At 33.7% G+C, this 24,784-nt stretch overlaps 1 long non-coding RNA gene across 2 annotated transcripts; it reads right to left on the bottom strand.

Annotated features, from left to right (window-relative positions):
- Positions 1–20,141: 20,141 nt before the first annotated feature.
- LOC141702986 (uncharacterized) lies at positions 20,142–24,170 on the bottom strand. Of its 2 annotated transcripts, XR_012567321.1 has the most exons (8): positions 23,886–24,170; positions 23,671–23,749; positions 22,526–23,240; positions 22,329–22,415; positions 21,608–21,866; positions 21,436–21,495; positions 20,869–20,985; positions 20,143–20,398 (listed from the first exon to the last, which is right to left on the bottom strand). It is a non-coding gene; the product is annotated as an uncharacterized LOC141702986 (long non-coding RNA). The 2 variants fall into 2 exon arrangements; XR_012567322.1 differs by lacking the exon at positions 21,436–21,495 and having other exon boundaries at positions 20,142–20,398.
- Between the last annotated feature and the right edge of the window lie 614 nt (positions 24,171–24,784).

Raw genomic sequence — 24,784 nt, 5'->3', positions numbered from 1 at the left:
ATGAGTTTTACAAAATGGTTTGAATGTTCGATTGGTTTTGATGATATATATATATATAAACCTTTGTTTTAGAGTTGGTTTCTTTGCATGCATGTAAGATCTTAAGTATAATCAAGTTATATATTATTTGGTTTGGAATGAAAATGGGTTAAATGATTAGATCATGGGTTTAATTAAGTTGGATTTGTGATTTAGAGTATTACATGTTGAGTTGATTGATTGCATGTCGATTCTACAAGTTGTTTTGTTGTTAATTAGAAAATAGAATTTGGTTTATATTGGATATGGGAGTAGATAAGTATGAATAAGTTAAGTTTTGATTATTAAAAGCATGGATTTCATTCAGTTTTTAAAGGAATAAATGATTGGATTTATGCATGTTAAGATTTTGTTCAAAAAATAATGTTTTGGTTTTGTTTTTGATTTAAAAGAAATGATTTCAAGAAGTGTTCTTGTTTGGAATGGATTAAAATATGTTTAAATTGTAAATGGGAGCTTGCATGTCGATATTTGATAAATTGTTTGTGTTTTACTGAAAAAGTCGAATGGTATATGGTATTAAAAAGGGTTGATACAAGTTGTTTGGTCAATTTGATTTTAGAGTCTAATTATATGGTTTGTGTAAGATTGATTTGGTGTTTAAAAGATATTTGGTTAGTTGAATGTCAAGTTAAGTGGTTGCATTTTGATTTCTTGGCTTGGTACCATTTGTTTTGGTTCAAATTTTATAGTTAAAAATGAAGGAATAGTTGTTTGGTTGTCGAGTTATTTAGATCGTGATTGTTTTGTTAAGATATAGATTTAAGTACACAAGTATATACTCGCTATGTGTTATATGAGTACTCTATGATTATGATTGAATATACGAGTTAAGTTCATAAGTATATACTATTAAGTGCTATGTGAAAATTCTGTGATTATACTCGTGTATATAAGTTAAGCTTTAATGCGAGTTGGGATAATCGTTAGACATTCAGGGAACGCCGATTGTGAATAAGTATCTAATTAGGGATTATGTTTTGGATTGTAGATTCAGATAGCAGAGGCATTAGTGGAGGCATTCATGCTAGAAAAGGGAAAGGAAACTTAGGTGGCAGTAGTTCAGCTTTAGTAGTTTAGTTTCAATTTCAGTAAAGCAGGAAAGCGATTTAAGGCAAGGAACTCTGCCATCTCTTATGAATTGATATTGCTAATGCCATGATAAACTAGTGATCCTTTTTAATACTTATGATACACCTGTTATTGATTTCTGAGAAACCCTAATACTAATTCTTGTGATAACTTATTGTTGGATTCTGTTCGTCCCATTTATAACAATTTGATTGATTCATACTCTATTACATTTCCTATTTCCTTTGTCACCCTATGATCTTGTAAATCATAATAGAACCTTTATGAATTTCCTTGCGAAATATTTTGATTACCTTGAATTCTTCATTAACTTGAATACCTTTGCCTTGTTGATTAATTCCCTTGTATACCTCGAACTTGATTTCTAGTATTGCTTCAATAATTCCCTATATTGACCATTCCTTATAATTCGAATTCCTTGAACTACCTTTGTTTGATAACTGTCCCTTATTTCCATATCCAAACTTTATAACTAGATGTACGCCATGTACTACACTTGTATTCAGACACTTCTACCTTTGTTGATTATTGTTATAACTCTTTTCAATACTTTCTTCCTTAGTTGTTAAATCATTGGTACTCATCCTTGATGATCCCGCTTGTGAGAAGATAATTCAATTTCTGATAAGAGTCCCATAACTCCAATCCTCGACTGATAATTGAAATCCTATTGTTTAGAATCCTTGTAATTTCTCCCTGACGTCAGTTTTATAAAAGATAACTGTTTATAACATGATGCCATGATGCCATATATCTTGTCCATGATGTTATTATGCCTTTATGATATGATTCTCCTTCTATTGAATGGCGATGAATGTCGGCTTTCACCTTATCTTAATCCTTGATTCTTGAAAGCCCAAACCTTTCAAGAAGAATCCTCAGATTTAGCTATTGTTACTATTATTGCTTTATAGAACTGTTATGTAGTTACTTGCTGAACTTTTTTGGCTCATATATTTTTCTTTGTTCTAACCATGGCAGTTGAGCGAGAAGATGGCCAGACCTAGGCACACTGCTCGTAAGAGCGTACCTGGTGGCCCCTACCGTGTCGTAGGCTTCCAAATGCCAGAGCAGGTAGTACAGGATATGTGGGAAAGCGATTTAGTTGGAAAGTTATAAGGATACAATGGGTTATCTGTCGGTTCCAAGTCGGAATTGATTATGTAAATTAATTATTATTTTGGGTTGTAATATATATTATCTGGTTGGTAGTTATAATCTTGTCTCAAACTTAATCCTGTTTAGATCCTGTTATTAGTTAATCGGGGTTTATGCTTATGTATTATTAGTTTAATGGTGTGTGGGTCCTCATTTCCTAACCCCGAGATTGAGGGTGTCACAAGTTGGTATCAGAGCTACAGGATCTAGTCCCTGAGACAAGTTAGGATAAAGGGTATTTGGGAGATTATATTACGAGAGTGTTCGACTTATATAGAGTTGAGTTAGACTATTAGGTATAGTATAAGAAAAGTGAATAGGTTAAAATAACAACTAGAGTTAGGGTGTATGTCAGTTGGAAGTCTTATTTAACCGTAACACTATTTCTTGGTTGCGGTTTTGTGTTTTCTCTCAGAACCCCAGTAGTGGTAGTGAGTCCGATTCAGAGATTAGTTTGACCAGTACCCCAGTGGGCTCTATTCCACCCTCTTCAGGGGAGCTTGTGTATGCTGGTTTAGATCAGGAGCAGGATCCATCTGAGAGTAGTGAGATTCCTATGCAGGTATCACCCTTGAGGCCATAGTTAGAGACCCCGGCCCCCGAGCTAGAGTATGAGATGCCTAAGATTGTGCCTGTTAGTGTTGGTGGCAAGTTAGCCTAGGATCAAAATTTTGTTTACTCCCGTATTCCTGAGTTGGGAGCTTTGGTGAATAGGCTAGCTCGAGAGTCTAGGCAGAGGACATCAGTTATGGAGGATGAGTGGAGAGTCCGGATTCAGATGGTGGAGTAGATTTCCCGAAGGAGATTAGACGAGGAACTGTTTACTAGTGATGCAGATGCTGAGGCCCAGAGGGTGTATAAGATCATTCGCTGGATGTTGTCTATCTTGAGGGAGATCTTGGATGATTAGATGGTGATGACCATATGGGACCTTTGGTCGAGCAGTAGTTGTCGAGGTTGTTGTATTATGTTTGGTTTTCTATGGTTGTAGTCAGTGAAGGCTAGTTTAGAAATTGAGAGTAGGAAGGAGGATGTTTTCCAGTTTTTCCTCTATTTTATCCTGCTGTATCATTGTACCTTATGCGCGAACTTATTGTACCTAAACTTCTTTATTATGCACTGTTGAAGCCTTATATAAATCTTTCTCCTTGTAAACCCTGGAAATCTTTATTAACTCTTTTACATATCATGTTTCTAAATACCTTGTAAATCATATCCTGTACCATGTGAGCACCATAACTGAGGAGCGGGTTATGTAGTAATAGGATTGCATGTGCAAGTGGGTAAAGCTTAAAACCCACAAATGGTTTAAAAAAGAATCTTTATTGTTATATATGCCATACTATCATATTACTAAATAATTGCTCAATCAGGATTGTAAAGAATGGTCACATCACCAAATCACCAATCAAAAACTCAAACCCAAGACCAAAAACTAAACCAAGATATTCCTATGATGAACCGACTTGTTCAACTATTGCAACAACATGTAGCCCCTAAATTCAGAAACTTCAAACAATTTCAGTTCGTGGATCCCCCATAATTTGTAGGATTGCTAGAAATGATTAAAGCTCAGTCATGGTTGAGAGAAATGGAAAAGCATTCGAGTTAGTGGAAGTTAAGAATGAGAAAAGGCGCAGTATGCAAGTTATTACTTTTAGGTTGAGGCAAGTTATAGGTAAAAATAATCAAAGGCACTGCTTGAAGGAAAAGTTATAATTTGGGAGAAGTTTACGGAGATGTTTTAGAGAATAATTTCCAAATTATATGTAAGAGCGGTTGGAGATGAGGTTTCTGAATCTGAGATAAGAAGACGTGATTTATTTTAAGTACAATCAAGAAGGTCACTATTCGACGGAATACCCAAGTGAAGGAGGGAAGCCGGAATTGACTTATTTTAAATATGGAAAGGTGGGCCATATGGCAAGGAACTGTAAGGAGCCTGTTCAGAAGGCAAATGTGCTTAAGATTACAGGACTATCGCCCTCTGCAGCACCAGTAGCTCAGCCAAGTGCAAGAACGTTCAACATGATAATGAAATATGTTGTGCAGAATACGGATGTGGTGGTAGGTATGCTTGATATAAACTCAGTAGAAGTTAAAGTGTTAAAGGATTCTGGAGCAACTAGATCCTTTATTGCTGAAAGTGTTATTTCTAGATTAAAGTGTATTGCATACCCTCTCGAACCTAATTTGATTAGAGAAGTAGTGAATTAAAAAGAGTTACCGCCAAGAGAATCTGTCCCATTTGGGATAGGATTATAGAAGGTCGACACTTTTCCGCTGACCTAATTCTTTTCAAGTTAAGAGAATTCGACGTTCTATTATGGATGGATTGGTTTTCAAACCACTATGTGCAAATCGAATGTAGAAGTAAGAAAGTGAAATTAGAGACCAAGGATGGTATTGAAGTGATATTCAAAGGAAAGAAGCAAGAGAAGAAGTTTGTAATGGCTATCCAAACGAAGAGACTGTTATGACATATGTGTGAAGCGTATTTAGCACATGTGAAGGATGTAGAAAAAGAGTCCTTAAAGATTGAAGATATTCCAGTAGTTAAAGATTTTCCCGATGTGTTTCTAGATGAATTGCCTAGACTACCTCCAGATCGAGAGGTCAAGTTTACAATTGATTTGGCTCATGGAACAGAATCAATATCGAAAACTCTGTATCGAATGGCACCTATCGAGATAAAAGAGTTAGCAACGTAGTTGCCAGAATTACTGGATAAAGGAGTTATTTGCCTTAGTGTATCCCTGAGGGGTGCACCAATGCTATTTGTAAATAAGAAAGAAGAAAGTCTGAGGTCGTTTATCAATTATCGCGAATTGAATGAGTTGAGGAATAAGAATAAGTATCCTCTACCGTGCACTACAAAAAACCAAGGGTAAATTTGACTAGCTAAATATGACTGCGGTTAAATTTGACCAACGGCGGTCATATTTACGGTCAACTTTTATTTATAACTGGTAAGACTTATATTTAACCGAAAGCAGTCAAATTTGAGGTCAAATATTTATTTACTAATGGTCAATATTTAATTTTGACTAGCGGCAGTGAAATTTATTTTCTGGTCAAATTTGTTCGGTCATTTTCATTTTTTGAGTCCTATAAAAAGAAATGGAAACTTCCCGCCAAGTGAACAAAATTGCTTAGCTGTAAATTTGACCGCAAACAGTCATATTTAGGGGCGGTCAAATTTGACTGACAACAGTCATGTTTATAAATGTGACTGCGAGTAGTCAATTTTAGTAATATAATAAAAATTTTTGAAAAAATAATATATTTGGTTTGATATTTTAACAGTCAACAAGTTGTTTGACGAGTATTTCTTATTAGTGTTTTGTCCCATATTAATATTTCGATTTTTCTAAAAATATTTATGAATGATCCAACCTTACAGATGCCAATATCGATATATTTTAGTGATATGATAAAAAGTTTAGAAAAAAATAAATATATTTAGTTTGCTATTTTAGCAGTGAACCAGTAGTTTGACGAGTATTTCTTACTAGTGTTTAGTCCCATATTAATATTTCAATTTTTCTAAAAATATTTATGAATGATCCAATCATACGGATGTCAAGATCTATATATATTGTAATATGATAACAATTTTAGAGAAAATATACATATTTGGTTTGCTATTTAAACAGTCAACCAATAGTTTAACAAGTACTTCTCATAAGTGTTTACTCCCATATCGATATTTTATTTTTTTTAAAACTATTTCCGAATGATCTAATTGTACGTATGTCAACATCTATATATTTTAGTGATATGATAAATGTTTTAGAAAAAGTAAATGTATTTGGTTTGCTATTTTAATAGTTAGCCAGTAGTTTGACGAGTATTTCTTACTAGTGTTTAGTCCCATATTAATGTATCAATTTTTTGAAAATATTTATAAATGATCCAACCGTACGGATGTCGAGAACTATATATTTTAGTAATATGATAACAATTATAAAAAAAATATACATATTTGGTTTGCTATTTAAATAGTCAACCAATAGTTTGACCAGTACTCCTTACTAGTGTTTAGTGCCATATTGATGTTTTAGTTTTTTTAAATTTTTTTATGAATAATCCAACAATCAAAGTTATTCTGGTGACGGGAGCATATTCATCAACCAAGCAATATCTGATGACCATTTCCGTCAAATAAATAAAGAAAAAGTAGTGTTTTAGAATTCAGTTTGAAAGTTTTAGTTAAGTTCTATAAGTAAGTTTGTAATGAAAATAATATTAATAATTATGAAATATGATATATAATTATTTTGTTGTGTTAATTATTTATATAACATAAATTGTATATTGATTAGTGACAAAAAATCATAATAATAAAAATTATGCGTTGTAGCAGATTTTTGGCAGAAACTTAGCAGAATATACCGGGAAGTTACTGCATTTGACAAATATGGATTACAGTTAAATTTGACTTCCTTCGGTCAATTTTATATTTTTGACTGCGTTCGGTCAAATTTATAAATTTGACAGAATTCGGTCAAATTTGCTTTACGTTAGGCGGCAAATTCACAATTTTTTAAATTTTAAAATTTTTAGCGGCAAAATTAAAAAAAATCAAATTTTTAGGCGCCAATTTAAAAAAAAATTCAAATTTCAAAATTTTCAAAAATTTGGTCTAATTTAATCGGTCAATTTTAGGCAGTCAAATTTGATCGGTCAAATTTATGTTAAATTTGACCGATTTTGCTAAATTTGACCAGTCTAAAAAAGACTGACAGAATTCAGTCAAATATAAATAGAAGTGCGAATTCCAGAAATTGGAAGTGAGGTAATGTATGCAATGACTTTTTAACCAAAAATTTTAGAAAAGATTCGACGTCATAAAGAACAAATGATGAACCACGAGAATGATAAGTTGTCTGAAAAATAAATTAAGGCTAAAAAGGATAATAAAGGAATATACCAAGTTGCTCGCGTATCTTAAATTTTTAGTGTTCTGGAATTGAAACACGAGATTCTTCATGAAGCTCATAACTCATGATTATCGATTCACCTTGGAAGTACAAAAATGTAAAAGGACTTAAAAGGAAGTTATTGGTGGCCAAATATGAAAAAGGAAGATTTTAAAATGGATAAGTAAATATTATACGTGCCAGAAAGTAAAAGCGGAACATCAGCGACCGAGTGGATTGCTTTAACCACTAGAAATACCTGAACGGAAATGTGAGCTTATCGCGATGAATTTCGTGGTAAGATTACCAAAGATCATGACGTAATATGGGTAATAATTGATCGATTGACAAAGTCAGCGCGTTTCTTGCATATCAATGAAACATTCTCATTGGAAAATTTTAGTTAAGATGTATGTGGATAAAATCGTGATGCGTCACGAAGTTCCAGTGTCTATCGTATCCGGTAGAGATCCAAAATTTAACTCAAGATCTTGGCGACAATTTCATAATCATTTGGAAGCTAAATTGAAAAATGAGTACGACATATCATCCGTAGAACATCAGACAAAGCGAAAAGACTATTCAAACAATCAAAGATCCCCTACCTACTGGGATGAAGTTGGCGAACGCAAATTATTAACCCGTAGTTGATGCAAAAGATGAAAGGGAAAATGGATGTGATTCACAAAAGGCTGATTACTGCTCAAGCTCGAAAGAAGAAAGATGCAGATCAAAACATAAAAGGACGTGATGTTCGCACCCGCAATCAAAGTATTATTAAAGATCCTGCCATGAAAAGGTCTATCCAGATTCGGGAAGAATGGCAAGCTGAATCCTGAATATGATGGACCATTCGAAGTGCCTAGGCAAATTGGAAAAGTGTTCCATATTGAACCTGTTGTGGTTGGTGCTGTTGAGGCTGAGGAAAGTTTTCATACTTCCATGCATATGATGGCTCTTATAAAAGAGTTGAAAGCAGGACAAAACAAGATTTTTCAAGAAGTTAAGGTTGTTGCTAAACGGAATCAATGGTTAATGGAGATGGTGGATGGATATGAAACATTTGCATCTGTTCCTTTAAATGGGCTTGTTGCCCCCACTCCCAGATCTTGTGACATTGATGACATGGTGGATGATGTTGCTGCTCTTCTCAAGAAGAAATAAGCCAATGAGTCCACTGCTAACAAGGTGAACCAAGTTGAACATGAGAAGATTGAAGTTCAGACTTATGTTTTAAAAACTTTTTAATGATTAAGGAGGAGTACTAAGGAAAGTACTTTAATTTGGTATTATTTCGGTTTATCTGAACTGGTTGTTTTTTTAAGTTTGATGGTCTTTGAACTTGGTTAAGTTCACTTTTTAATTTGGTAGTTGTTTGTTTGAACTTATTTGTTTAAGCTGTGTTTTTTAATGTGTTATGTGTTTATCTAAAAATATGAGTTTTTATGATTATTGCATTAGATATAACTATGATTTCCTAAAGGTTGTGTAATCATCAAAATGGGGTAGCCGACACCCTTATGATTTTGATGATCACACTATTAGCTAGCTTACAGGTTATTTTATTCATATCTCAGTAAGTTTTATGTCATTTATACAACTGTTACTAGCCTTGTTCAACAGTAATCATAATTTGTTTCATCAGCAAGCTAACAAGGCTTATCAGCAAGCTTACAATAATAGTTGGCAGGTTTTTAGGATAAAACAGATTTGCGGTTTATAAGGAGACTTAATAGGGATAAGTTTTGTAAGGACTCTATAATATATTTAATATGTTTATCTATATTAGAGCTTCTCAGATATTCAAATGTTTTATCCAAAACCATTTTCCTATTTTATGGTTAGTCATTTCTCATCATTTTCTTATTCGAAACAACTTACTTCAAGATTTGTATTATTTAAACTAAAGAAAATGATTTTAAACTCTTTTTATATATATCTTATCTTTAGTTTAAATGTTTTACTAGATTACTTTGATGTTTGAATTTAAAAACAAACTACATATGAGACTTGGTCAAGATCGGTAGTTGTGGGTATAATCGAATGTTAACTTAATCTATATTTGCACTTGGGTATACTTGCTTTTGAAATTGATCCATGAAAGTATACACCATACCATCTGAGAAAATACAACCGACATTCATTGAATATTCTTTGTTTTGAGCTCTATTTTGATCACGTATATTTATATTCAAAGAGTTCATAGTTTCGATTGTAATTTCCATTAAAACTTGTATTGTTCAAGATGTAAAAATTTTGCTGCTGAGTAGTTGAGCATGGATTACAAGGGTTTAGGGAGTTAGATTGCTAGAGAAGGCTATACAGGTTTGGTATAGGGCTTAGGAATCAATTCACTCAAGGGAACATGTGTTATCAGCAAGCTACTTCTGGAATAAGAAATAAAGCGAGATATATTATTGAATCTTGTAATCATATTATTTCAGTGATTTACAATATATTCTCTTACCAAGTTGGTAAGAGACCAGAACGTAGACCATTATAGATAGGGTTCGAACCTGGCTAAAAATCTATGTGTTATTTATTTTCTGCATTGCATATCAAGTGTCAATGTGCTGACAGTATATATTTAAACTTAACAGCCAGTTGTGTGACAGTTTGATAAATATTTGCTAACTTATTATAAAATTGCTATTAGTTAGACATAACACCTATTCACCCCACTCTAGGTGTAGAATTTCACTTGGTATCAGAGCTTTGGTATACTAACAATCTGTAATAGGAAGCGTATCGATCAAATGGATGACTTATTTCTTGGAAAAGTTAATTTGATAACTCCTATTCTCACGGGAGCTGATAATTATAACTAGTGGAAAGGTCAACTAGAAACTCACTTATCGTGAGATCCACTTATATAAAGGGTTGTTCAGAAAGGACCATATGAGTTCAAAAATGACAAAGGGAGAGTGAAAGATGGTAATGCACTTACTCCTGACGAGCTGCTAAAGATTGTCTATAATGGAAAAGCTAAGAGCATGCTTATTATGTGTCTAAATCAAGCTGAATATGATAAAGTATCTTCTCTCAAGACTGCAAAAGACTGCAAATGCTTATTATGGGTTCCGATGAAAGCATGGTATAATAAACTAAGTCTTTATAAATACGAATAATAAATCAAGGTACGTTAAATAAGAGTATAGGTTCAGCAAATAAGAAAACTAGCATCCAAGATTACAACTTAAAACAAAGAATCATAAGGATAAACTAGATCCTCTTCGCCTTGGTTAAATTGTGTTATATGGTCTTATTACATCTTCTCCTTAAGCTCTGGTACGTCTTGATCTGAAAATTGACCTTAAGTTATCATTATATAGCAGCCCCGATCAGCAGAGAAGTCCAGAAATTAATCTTCTATTCAAAACAGGATTCTTGAAGCCCGACCTGGCGCGGCCGTGCGCTTCACCAGCGCGGGCGCACTAACATTCTGTTTCTCTGGCGCGGCCGCATGCTAATATAGCGTGGGCGCGATGACCTTCTGGCAAAAACTTTGATTTCTGTTTTTCTTGTTGATTTAAGATGGCGATCCACGAGCAAACTTCCTAGATATATTCGTAGCACCAATTTAGCACCAATACAATGCTAAATCTCCCAATTCTTCCAAGTATGCCTGAAATGAAAAAACACGACAAAAAACACATCAAAAACACATCAAAAACACAAGTAACTTGAGTACAAAACACCATTACAAGCCTTTATAGGACGTTCTAACTGGACATAAATTCCACTTAACACACCCCCAAACTTGAACCGATGTTTGTCCTCAAGCATAAATAGACTTAAAGAACAAGAAATAAAAATGTGTGAATGCAACTAATATGAATACAACGATCCCCTTAGAATAACTAAACCAACCGACAAGCGACATCTCAACCAGTGCAGTTATTCGCATAAAGATCAATAAAATCTCACAAATCAGCTCACAAGCTAGAAACGTGCGTGTGTGCAAATGCTTAACAGATATACTATCGCAACTGGATCAATAATCATGCCTCGCTACTCATCAAGGCAATCACGAGATTATAAATAGAATAAAAGCTAAACTCAAAAAGACTAATAACACTTCAAATTTTATATCGGAGTTATACATGGATTCATGCTTTTATTGCTAACACATAAACAACTCAAATATGCTTATTTGATCGTGCAATGAGTTAGGTCCACAAAAGACTTATGCAATAATACCCATGTTGCGAGCGTTAGGTTAGTTGATCCCAGACTATAAAAGCCTTAGGTCACTAGGCACAAAGTCCCCTAAGAACTTAATAAAATGAGTATTAAATAGCCCACTCGTGATCAATTATGCATAACACATATTTTTTTCTCTTTTTCTCTTTTTTTCTATTATTTTTTTTCCACATGATTTCTGAACGAGTGTGCTTCGCTCCATCTCATTCAACCCTAGACTAATCATATAAAATGAGTCGGCTACTAGCCATTTGACACCTAGCCACAACAACTAACAATGAAATTCAATATTTTTCTCCCATTTTTAAATATCCATGTTATATTATCATTAAGAGAATACCCTAAATTCTAAATATAAACAGGTAATTAAACCTCGACAAACAACAAACCATGATCATGATCTAGCACTCAAGCAACCTATAAGACTTAGTGAAATTTTATTGCTTCTAGCATGCAAATCAACTCGATAAAATTTAACATCACTAAACACGACATTACTACACTAACATACAATATCACAAATAAATCGGTAAAGCAAACTTAAGGGATCATGATATATTGCAAATGAAGGAACTATATGAAACATACTATCATGCAAAATAAATAAATAAATAAAAACTACATGGCAAATATATAACTATATGAACTAAACTAGCATGAATATCCAAATATATGAGACTCCCATATAACATATATTCCTCAACTACTACCCCCAAACTTAAAATATCCACTATCCTCAGTGAAGGTAATAGTAAAGAATCAGGCATACCTACTCAAAATCAGGGTCATCACCCTCATGGGATGGTGTGTCAGGAGTGTCTGGCGGTGGGTACACAGAGTCCTTACCGAATACTGGCCACTGGATATCAACTCCCGTAGCTCTGAATACACTCTTCAACGCCTGGGTAAGGTCCTGTACAAACTGACTGTGGATGCCATGCACCGCATCCATCCTCCTCATCAAGCGCATATACTGCGCTGAACTCAAACAAGCACTGCCTCTGCTTCCTACTATTGCTGCTACGACCTTAAAGGACCGGCCTCACCCAACTCGGCTCTCCAAGTTGCTCTGCTCGCCTGAGTCGTACCACCGGCATATCCCTGAGGTGTTAGTCGTCCACCTGGCAAGTGGTCATAAGAATAACCAAGCCCCTTCGGATCAGACTTACCACCGTACCATTCCTGCATACTCAACAATGTTGAACTATCAATCGGGCCACTAGGAAGCTGCAGCTGCTCGTGTGCGGGCCAATGAACTCTAACCGCCATGCACAACTTCATCATAATAGACGCATAGGGAATAGCCCCCATAGTGCTCCCCCTTACAAGAACCTCAAATTCCCCTGAAAGATAATGGACCCCGAGTCCACATAATCAACATGCAGAATACCCCACAATAGCTTTGCACAGTCCACCATAACATCATGCACATGTGATGAAGGCATAATGTTAGCACAAATAAACGAGTTCCATGCACGGGCATACATGTTCATGCACGAAGCCGGGAAAGTAGCATACTCGTTCGCGCCCTTCTTGAAAATGATGAATAGGGGATTGAAAATGATGAAGATCAATAGCAAGATCTTTAAATTCTAAGTAGATTTTGGTGTTGCATGTAGGAGAGAGAAAGAGAGCTCGATGAGAGAGAGAGGAAGAGAGGGAGAGAGAGACGAGAGAGAAGAACGGGAGGGGAGAGATGAAAAATGATGTGAATGAATTGGTGGTAGAAATCACAAGCCTTTTGTTTGATTCTGCTATGTGCTTATATTAGTGAAATTGTAAAATTACCAACCTACCCTTCTCTCACTACTAGCACAAAATGCATGCAAGGATGATATGATAATTTGGTTAAGTTGAAATGAGATAGTGGGGTGGTTAATGACACAACTACCCTTCTCTTATATTGTGAGTGGAAATGCATGTAAGGGCAATTAGGTAATATAATAATTATTAATCTAATTAATTACAAAAAATACATTTTATAAATAAAACCATAAATCTATAGATTACAAAAGTGACATCATAAAATAGCTTAAAATTTTAGGAATTTAATAAAGTTAAATTCGAAATTTATAAATAAAAACTATTTTAAAAACTATTTTTCTTAAAGAATTAAAATGCATTTGTAACCTATATAAATAGCAATTAATGCACTTCTTATTTCCTAAAATTTCAAATAATATCATACAAGCATATAATCACATAATCATGCACCTTAACATAGATTCACATATCACGTATCGTAATAAAATATACTTAATCATAAAATTTTCCCTTTTACTAATATTCATTCTTCGCGTAACCGGTCGCATCCTGACTGACGGCCCGACGCTGAGCGTTTTCAACTACGCTTCACAATCATTCTCTTTATACCAGCTCACACGTCAAACTAGAATATAAAATTTATTTAAATATTTTCATTCTCATATAATAACATATAATTCACATAATTACACTTTACTAGCATAATTAATTCGCGAAAATTCTCAGTCGTTACATGATTATTTTAATTTATCGTAAAATTCAAATAACAAGAACCATTTACAAAATTGAAAAGGAAATGTTATGGATTTCGAGATTGAAATTAGGGGTTAAATTATGTTTTCATCATAAAACCTATAAAAAAATTATGACCATGTCATTTCAATATTAATTAGTCATGTGTGAAAAAAAATCTTGATTAATTAAGTATAAGTTAATTTTAAAATGAAAAGTCATTTTTTTAATAAATAGTTAATATTAATTCATTTTTTTAAAAAAACGATCTAGTCATAAAAATATCAGTTTCATATTGAATTCATTATGTATCTGTAATATTTTTTTAATATGTTATTTGCACTAATTTTATAATTTAAAATCATTTATTTGATTAAATATTTATTTTTAGTTTAATATTTCAAAAATAATATAAAAATAAAAAAATGTTTCCAAACTAAATACCTATCGTCACCTTGTAGGAATTGTGTTGTAATTTTACAAAAAAAATTAAAAATAAAAGAACACGTAATTATATATTTATTGCCTACTAACTTAATAACAAATATTTTAAAGTAAATATATTTATTTGTTGTATACACATATAACCACCTTTTTATAAATCAAGTATCAACAGGATTGTGTATTGGCTAGAGCAAAGTATTCAGAACATCACAACACGAGGCAACATGATAAATTTAAATGGAAGTGATACAGAATGACCTAGATCTCAACATTACTTACTCATTCAATGGTTTGACAATATATGATGAGACATAGGTATTGCCGAAAAATATGTTTATTTTTCTATTGTTAGTTGAAATTATGAAGTCTTTGGTCAATTTGACACATGGGCTAGAAAGCATTTTCCCACTCAACTACATAGTTGCTTGAGATACTTAGCCATTTAGCTGCTCAAAACTGATAATGTGCAACACTAAGCCCATCTTCATCCCATCAAATATCTTGTCCAGCCCCTTAGTGATGACAACAAGATAACAAGAATTTGGATACAACCATCCAATCACTATGCAGCTCAAGCCTCGTCCTTGAAGACCATTATAAAGCCCATTGGAAGAATGTGGAAATAACCACAATGCTCCGTCACTCTTTTGTGCCTAACATAAATGTACCTTCTACATTGAGAGTAGTTGTACAATAATGTGGAGAATTCTCATGTAACACAACCTTTATATTTTGTGTTGTTGCAAGTTTATGAATAGTAAAATTAGTTATATTAGTGAACAAACTTGCTTTTATTTGTTAAAGGTGATGAACAGATACAATTTTAAGATAATTAGTTTTACGTGAGTTAGCTCGTGCAACAACTTCCTATGGGATGGACCCTTCGCCATGAGCGAATGAACCAGCACTACTAGAAAAAAGACCTTAGACGTCGGTTAAAAACCGATGTCTATGTAAAAAATGTATGATGTCTTCGCGACTGATGTTAAATATATTTTCTCATAGACGGTTAAAAACCGATGTCTATTTAATATTACACATCATTTCTGGAAAATATCTGATGTCTAATTCACATTCTTGTTATATAATTGTGTAATATCAAGTTCAGAAATGTAATATTAGGACTATTAGGCCTATTTAAAACTGTAACCCACAAGCAATATTTATAAATTAACATCGATTAAAAATAAAAAAACCGATGTCTTTATCTTCTTAGACATCGGTCTTTGATAAAAAAACTGATGTCTCTATCTTATTAGACATCGGTTATTTTCTAAGTACCCGATGTCAATGTTGACAATACACATCGGTTGTTTTCTAAAAAACTGATGTTAATATGATAAATAGACATCGGGTGTTTATTTTTGAATCAATGTTATTACCCTATTTTCATGTGCTAATATTCCTTTATTAACATCGAATATTTTGTTTTGACTGATGTCTTTGTGATTTTAAGACATTGCTTTTATATGTGTAAACTGATGTTTATTTATGATTTTTAACATCGGTTCTAAAAACTGGAAACAACCCTCCTGTAATAAGTTTTACAATGCATATACATGAATCGAGTAAAGTAATCTTCTACGACAGATTGATACAAAAATCCCTCCTGCAATAAATTTTATAATGCATGTACATGAATATCTCTAGCCGTAATTACATTTCTCAAGTATATATTAACAAGTTTATATGAATTACATTTGGTCAGATGAATAATACAAGAGCTACTATATAGTTTCTAAGAGACTACTACTACTATACTTTGTCAGATCATTGTATATGTCTTTGCATTTGTAGACAATACAATGCAGCAAAGATTGGCGATGGGATAGAAACAAATACTGCCCCAAACTTTCCTGCAGGATCATTGTCAAAGCGCTTGACAAGTTATTAACAAACTGCACATAAAAAACAAAACCTATAAATTTTGACATAAACAAAGAAGCTTACCCAGGATGGAAAATAAGATCATAAAGCACACAGATATATGTTCAACTCTTCGACTGCCAACTCGAGTTAATGCTAAAAGACCAGCATTCTCGCTGTAGACAAAATAAACATTGACTAATAAATATATGATGCCCATGTCAGTCTTTATAAACATGGTCATCCAGGAAAAAGGTTGTCAAGTTGTGAGGCATCTTACATAGATACTGAAGATCCATTTCCAGTCCCAAATATCCCCGACAACAAAATTCCAATTCCCTGATAAAATTATAAAGCTTTCAGTACTAAGATTATCAAATAGTAACCCGGATATCATGTGTGTCCTTCAAAGGTTTTGTTTTTTTAAAAGGTGCTTTCTGGTCAAAGAGTGTGCTTTTCCTAGGTCCAGCTTAAGTCAGCTATCTGGTTTACATTGAGGATGTATTGTCAGGTACATTGCACCACAGAAAGTGACACACAATTACATTTTATATCATGTTTGGCAGTAAAGCTCATATATATGTCACCTCTTTAAGTAAACCAGGATACTCATTGCGGAACTCTTACATTCTTATTCTTCATTTTAAGTGTGCATAGGTGGAGACTTAAGGACATAAATTCTACAAGGAAATTATCTAAGCAAAGGAATTTCAGTAAAATTTGAAATCATAAGGTCGACAAATTACCTGCCAACCCAGGCCTTATTTCCACTCATCTCGATGACACCGAAAAATATGTTATTCTGGTGTAGAAGTTCTTGAACAAGCTGTCCTTTTAGGCAATTAATATCTTCCCCTCGTTTATCATAGTAAAAGGAAAATCAAAGTGTTCCCCAGAAAACTATCAGTATCTGGGAACACTATAGAAAGGAAAATCAAAGTGTTCCCCATAAAACTATACAAAGGAAAATTATGTGAAAGCAAAAAGAAATCAAACACACTTTAGCAAACTGATGAATAAATAGAAGACTACACCAATTGTACCCATATCTTCTGTGAACAATTTAAACTAAATAAGGAGCAACATGCATACTTGAATGTTCTTGCTGGAAACATAGGTACAGGACCATTGAGATTATTGAATGACAAATCCCTGAATAATAAGAGAACCTCATTCATTATTCACAATCTGATAGTACCATTTTAATCATCCTACTGTAAGTTTAGCAATTCCTACTAGAATAGTATATATAACCCGTATGATGATTAAGTACCTGTAAAATTAGCCATAGTGACCAGTAGCAATTGCTACCAAATAGCAGTATACAACCTATGAGCCAGTAGTTATCAATTGCAGAGCCTAAAACAGATTTGTTTGATATTCGAAATTTCATAAAATCCAATAATAACAATACAGTTCATCGATATAAATGGTTAAACAATCATACCCGACACTGAGAGTAATCACAAAGGTAACAGCAGGGAGTAAATTCAAAATTGCACTTGCCATGGAGGATGAAGCTAGATATAATCCCTAAAAATATATGTTCTGGTTAAAAGTGACCCTGTGATTAGAAATAACCATAAAAACATCATTACGTAAACTGCATTTTATAGTTTTGTCTCATCGTATCTGTACCTAATCTGTCTCAAAAAACAATCAGCTTACCCTATGAGAGAAGCCAAATATATCAAGAAAAATCTCTTCAATCCCAGACGACTTTTGTATGTTTTGCTCCTACATCGAACACGAGTCAGGATACTTAAATTTATATAAAATGTGGATGCTTTAGTCATAAAGAGTCATACATTGTTAAAGGTACCTTGTGAAGAAAATAAGAGGAGCAATGACTAAAGTGGCTATGGCTTGTCAATAAACCATGAAAATTCTGGGCTCATTCCTAGCAGAAGAGCAGCTCTGGTAGATCGAGCTACTGCTGCATGTAATATCATTACAACTGTCAAACAATGCGATAAAGTGAAAGTTTGATTTTTAAATACTAAGAAATTATATTGCATACACCTCAAAAAATGAACTAACCAGAAATACTAATGACTCCAGACTTTCATTTTCCTTTCATGCTCATTATCGAGGCCCTCCCCACTAGCTCTTAAACTGTATGAGAGTTAAATGGTTTCACAATATACAAAACATGTTATCAGTTTCTTTCTGAAAACTTAATGGACAAAAAACTAGTGACATGGCCTCCAACAATTACTAGAGCTGGTACAGCAATTCATGTTTTTAATAGCCAATTCAAAATTATAAAGAAAGGGCACCACACATAAGCATACACAAACATACACATTTACACAAAATCATCAAAAAATGTTAAGCTACGCACTCCAATTCCAAATCACGAATAAGCATACAGTAAAAATTATCAAAAAAAGTTCCTATTGCTGAAACATGCAAGAGCTATCCTTAACATCAGAAATTGAAACAAACTACATAAACCTATTTTCACAAAAAAAGGATGAAAAAAGAAAATACCTTCGGGGAGCCAACCGTAAGCGAATCTCGAAAGCGTAAGCATAGAAGTCATCAAAGCAGAAGCAATGGTCGTGTGATAGGGTTGCATCGAACTTATTTCAACCGGAAAACTACAGAACACATACAAATATCATCACTGTGTAAATAATAAACGTAATAGCACAATATAAAAGGCAAGAGTGTGTGTAATAATTAGTACCTGAATAAAAGAATGGAGAGAGATGGCTTTCTGGTGGGAATACGAAAGGGAGGCAGAGAGGGGGCGGCTTTGGTTTTGGTAGCGGAAGCAATTCTCGATAGTGCCATTATCCCCTTTAAAATCTTTCCCTTCTTCCTCATTTCCATTGAATGACCTGTTGGATTTCTTGAGTTCCTTTTCTCTCAAAAGCCTCTCCACTCTAGTCTTCAAAAGCCTCTCCAGACAACCTAATTGAACAAATTAAACCTAATTGAACAAACAAACCTAACTGAACAAATTAAACCTAATTGAACAAAAAAATCTAATTGAAAAAACAAACCTATCACTACTAGAAATATGGGTTCAGACATCAGTTCAGAACCGATGTTAAAAAAAATCTGAACCGATGTCTTCGCGTGTGATGTTAAATGTCATCAGCTTTTGACATCGGTTAACAGCCGATGTCTATTATAGTGCTATACATCAGTTTTAAGATTAAATGTGATGTCTTTGCAACAAATTTCAGCTTATATTACAATATTTTTAGGTGAATATGAGTATATTGTGAGGTATTTATCCATTAAAACATGAAACCTACAAGCTCTAAAAGCCAAATTATTAAAATTCTTTCGAACAAACCGATGTGAAATGCTAGATCAGACATCGGTTAGATTAGTTGTCCGATGTGAAATGTTTGATCAGACATCGGTTAAATTAGCCCCCCGATGTGAAATGATGGATAAGACATGGGTGTTCTTCAAGAAACCAATGTTAAATCTTTTTGTTTAACATCAGCCAATTTATCTAACCGATGTTATTTGACTGAAAATACATTGAGTTTCTTTTCAGAACTGATGTCAAATACCTATTTCACATCGGTTTTTTAGTTCTTTTTCGTTTAATATTATTTTACATGATGTCTTTTGTACATTTTTTATATGGGTTTACATTTACCATTGTGATGTTAATGTGGTGTAAATTATATGCCATCCTGGTCCTGTTTTACAGCCACATGAACCAATTGCATTTACACAACCAAAAAAATACCAAACAATGCAACATCCAACCAAAAACATCCAACAGAAACATAAAGCTACATTGATACCAAATTTCTTAACATGCAATGTTCCAAAACCAATTCGGACATACATTCCAAGTCTAAAATAAACATCCCAACCAATAAAAATAAAATAACTTAGTTATCCACACTCTTTTAACTAAGGACTTGTGAAGAGTTTATACATGACCAAAAAAAATTAAAGTAAAACACATACTTGAATACACAAGTTCAGGAATGGGCTAATCTCTTTCTTCAAGTTAATCACATATTAGTCCATTTATTTTTTCAATACAAGCCGTTAAGTGCTGTTTACACAACAAAGCCGTATACTTGGCCACCATAGATATACTTGTGGTGAACCTCATCATCAAGCTGTTTAGAATCCTTTGAGTAGCCAACAAATCATTTTTCACTGTGAGGAATGTCAAGGCCACCATCCAAAGCACCCTACAATTAACAACTGAATAAGTTCTAGTATATATGCACAAACACAAGCAACCACATGCTAACCAATACCATGTTACTTGTACACCAGACATACACTTTCTAATTGAGACCTAAGTCACACTAAGTATTACATGCTGGCATTTAGTACATAGAAGCATACAGTGACTAGGACTCCTTCATCCAAGACATATTTTCCGACAAAAATATGGGGTAAAATAAAAAAAAGTATACTCATAACTGAAACCATTTAAATCAATTTAATACACAACACAACTTGTGGGAGCAACAAGAAAGATTATTGTATTTCAGTAGTATTTGCGAAAATTATAAATAATACCAATATTATAGTACATATCAAAAAAGGTACATAGATACAGAGATTCAGTATTAAGTAATGTAACATTACTGTGAAAAAAAAAGATGGATCATGTACAATTATAGTTAATATTTCATTATATACCAATTCATACCTTAAGAGCACCAAAGACACGATTGCCTATAGTAGTCCTTAAAAGGTCGACATCAAGTAGAGCCCTGAAGGGTCTTCAGCTTTCAGCAGGTTCAACTGAATAATCCTCTCCAGTTGCCTGAAAGATAGATGTAAAAGAATGAAGATATTGTAATCTACAGATTAAAAGTAGTGAATATTCTTCATATACAATTAATGAAGATATAATTAACAGAAAGTTGTATTATATATCCTTTATTGGCCTGGCCCTGGTGGGCATCATTCTAGATCAAATTTGATAACATTCTCATAATATTCTCTAACATAGACTATTGAACTCTGTTTCCCTACCTCATTTTCTTCATGGTCCCTACTAATGGAAAAGGCATGACACTTGACTCTGGTATTGTAACATCATTAGTGAAAAAAAGCGACTTCAAGAATATATAAAATTCATTAGAGGTGATATATGCTACTTCTTGCAGAAATTTATCCAGATGAAGATTGTTGGAAGGAAAAGGAGAATGTGAGTAGCTACTACCCATAAAAAAGAAGAACATACTGTACATGCCTTTAAGTATAACCTGACCTGGTGGGCGGCATTTAATTATTAGATTCCTTCATATAATTCTTGCAAAGTTTGAGTGGACTGTTACAAAAATTTACTTTTTTTAGCACAAGACTATATATGTTTTGATAAGATAATAAAATTATAGAATAAACAAATTATTTGAGTAGCAATTTAGTTCAGAAGCTTTTACCATCTGCAACATGGATCTGCCTTAAATGCTACTAGCTTCATTCATTATGCGGGAGCCACATACGTGAAATATGTAAAGACACCAAATCCTACGTGAAATATGTAAAGACACCAAATCCTCCCGGCAACCCCACCTGCTGTATGCCTAGCATTATTAGGATGTAAATGACGACTGTCTATGAATGTTTACCTCGCCTTCTCTTAAACTTAACCTGAAACCTCTTGAAGTAAGCCCTCGATTTGTTAGATTTGACAAACACCTGCATGAAAAATATTAAGAAAGACATACTTTAAATCCAGCTAAGAAACACTACAAAATACAAAACTCTAAATCATAACTTATACTGTTATATAGTATCAGAACTTTGCCAACAAGAACTTTTAAAAATTTTAACCCTCCTTCAATCTATCTATTTTTCAACAGCAAAAGTGCAATCAATCTTTTTTTATTTCATGGAGAAAATATCATAAACTATGGTAATGAAGGAACTGGTGCAATAGGCTAATCAAAATGGATTTAAAGTACATGAGGGAATATTTAATTATCTATTTATAGTAAATACTACTGCACAGTTATGAAACCAGTCAAATTAAAGATTAGATACCAAGTATTTTAAGCCAAGTTCTAAAACAATTTTCTTTTAGAAGTAATATCAAGGGAAAACACCGTGCTAATAAAGAGTCTTAAATTAATTTGATGTTAATGGCTCTTATGGAAACACCAGATTACGAAATCCAACTGGATCTGGTTCCACGGAATCCAAAAGATAATACTATTCCCGGGTTGCTGCAGATAGACCAGTAGTTTGCTGCATAAATTGACAACAGTAAGATTATATAGCAAAAGAGCACATAAATCTGATCATGACTTGGCTATTGAGAGATAAAGCAAAGTGGAGAAGATAACACTTCTGTTTACCTTTCTGTCTCTAGAGTGTCTTAGGTTATCCTCTTTCCCGGAAACAAGACCAGATAAACTAGTAGCACTAGAAGAAGGATTCCTAGCAATCTCCACAAGCTGTTATAATGACTCAGGAGATCCAGGCGTTGCTGCAAGCTGCAATAATGGTGATCATAATTTACAAATTCGTGTAGTCTCATAGTCTTCCAGCTCCCCTAAATCTTGAGAGTATAAACGGTTCCACAACACTGTCATATCCTCTAGTGGCAATAAAAGGGAGTTTCTGATGGTCATCACTCTCACTAAGGCCTCTCATCCAAGTCGAGACCTCCTTCTTCAACCTCTCTATACCATAGACAGCTATAATAATACGACAAGAATCATGAGCCAGCTTCAAAATCAAAAAAAATATTAGTAGACTAGTAGAATAAAGAATCTACGATGGTGCGGTAGAAGGCCTCCATGACAAAAAAACCAATCATTAACTTTAAGAATAACATGGTGCTTTGCCAATTCAGATGTTAAAGGACCTCCTGGCCTAAAGAAAACAGATCTTACTATCACCCCCTTTTGTCGTTGTCCTAATGTTTGAGTAACTCAATGAGAATAGCTAGAGCAATAAGAAAACACCAAGTAGCTCATGTCGCTCATCTCGCTCAACATAGGTGTTGTTGGGATCAAAGCATCCCAGCAAAAACTCCCAAACTGTCGCCTTAATAGAGGGATGTTTGCCCTACAACGAATAACAAAATTATTATTTCCAAAGATATAGAGACAAAAAGCTGAAAATGCCTACCAAAGCGTAGCAAACACAGAGACTAAATAAAAATCTCTAAAAACATAAACACCAACTTAAGTACTCAACAAGCATATAGCGCATCAAATAGTATATGGGCCACTGATGACAAAACTTGAGATTTTTACTAGATGAAATGAATTGTTCTTAAAATTTAAAGATCAAGGTAGCACATCTACAATATACATCACATGAGTCAAATCCAATCTCTTTACAAGACCCTTCAATTAACATATATGAATAATCAGCACTTGGAATGAATAATTTCAACATAATTTACCATTAAGAGAAATAATACAGAATTGAGCATATGGTTACGACATGTATGATTAAGACTTTAAGTACGTTATGTACCGGGACAACTCACCAAGCTTACAATCAGAAGCTACAATGAAATCAGGCATGTACACATCTTTGGCAAGCTTAATGAAATTTGGAGGAAGCACCTGGTTTTCAGATGAGCCACACAACCATATCAGTTTACCAAATTTATAATCTTTTTCGAGCATAAAAATTAAAAAAGAAAGGATCTTGCATGATATTTGTTTATTTCACTAAATGACTGAAAATCTAGATTCATACCCGATCTTGGTAGACATCAAACAGAGTGGGTGAACTTACGATCAGGCATCTTCTCTATATCAAACAAGAATATCACACAGTTTTGATTCAACATTAAGCGCAAACAATCGTAAGGGCCAATCACTACAACCCAAAAGGACAAACTTCTCCATATTCAGAAAAAGCTTAACGACTTCGAATACTAAAAAAATAGCTCCATATAATAACAAGTATCAAACAAGCATGATAAAAGAAACAAAGATGGATTAACAGCTCAAGAAAGAGGGAAATTTTTCTTGATGAACCCAAATCTCCAAAACCAAATCTTCACAAAGATCCTTAATCTCCAAAAGTAGCAGATCTGTGAACAAAAATAGACTAAAGAGAAAGAAAAAATGAAAATTGGAGACTAGTTCAAATTTAACGAACCAAATTTGAAATTAAAACTTAATCGAACGATACCCAAAGTTTCGAAGATCCTCAAATCTACGATTTTTGTCTAATCTTAACAACTCAAAGCGTAAGTTGGTGCTTAATTAGGTATAATCTGAATGTAAAATATGTACTAGTGTAAATTAGGGTTTATGAGATCGAGTTCGAGAGATAGAGGAAAGAGAGAGAAGACAGAGTCGCCTTGGGGTGTGGGGGAAGAGAGAGATAAGGGAAGTGAAGTCGCAGTTGAGGTTTGGGGGAGAGAGGGAGGGAGATAAAGAGGGGATAGAGAGAGAGAGAGAGATAGAGAGATAATCGATGTATGAGTAAAGGGGGAAGGGGGAAATAAATTTTAACTTTTTTGTTAAGGGGGGAATTTGGGCACTCAGCGGGGGAACTGAAACATTTATTTAGTCATTTTTTTAGAAATGGCTATAGACAGCGGTTAGCATAAATAACCGATGTTAAAGTGAAAAGCATTTATTTGT

The sequence above is a fragment of the Apium graveolens genome, unplaced genomic scaffold, assembly GCF_009905375.1.
Source record: "Apium graveolens cultivar Ventura unplaced genomic scaffold, ASM990537v1 ctg6049, whole genome shotgun sequence".
In the NCBI taxonomy this organism is placed as follows: Eukaryota; Viridiplantae; Streptophyta; class Magnoliopsida; order Apiales; family Apiaceae; genus Apium; species Apium graveolens.
The sequence above is the reverse complement of the archived record's forward strand: the minus strand, read 5'-3'. Positions and strand labels throughout refer to the sequence as shown.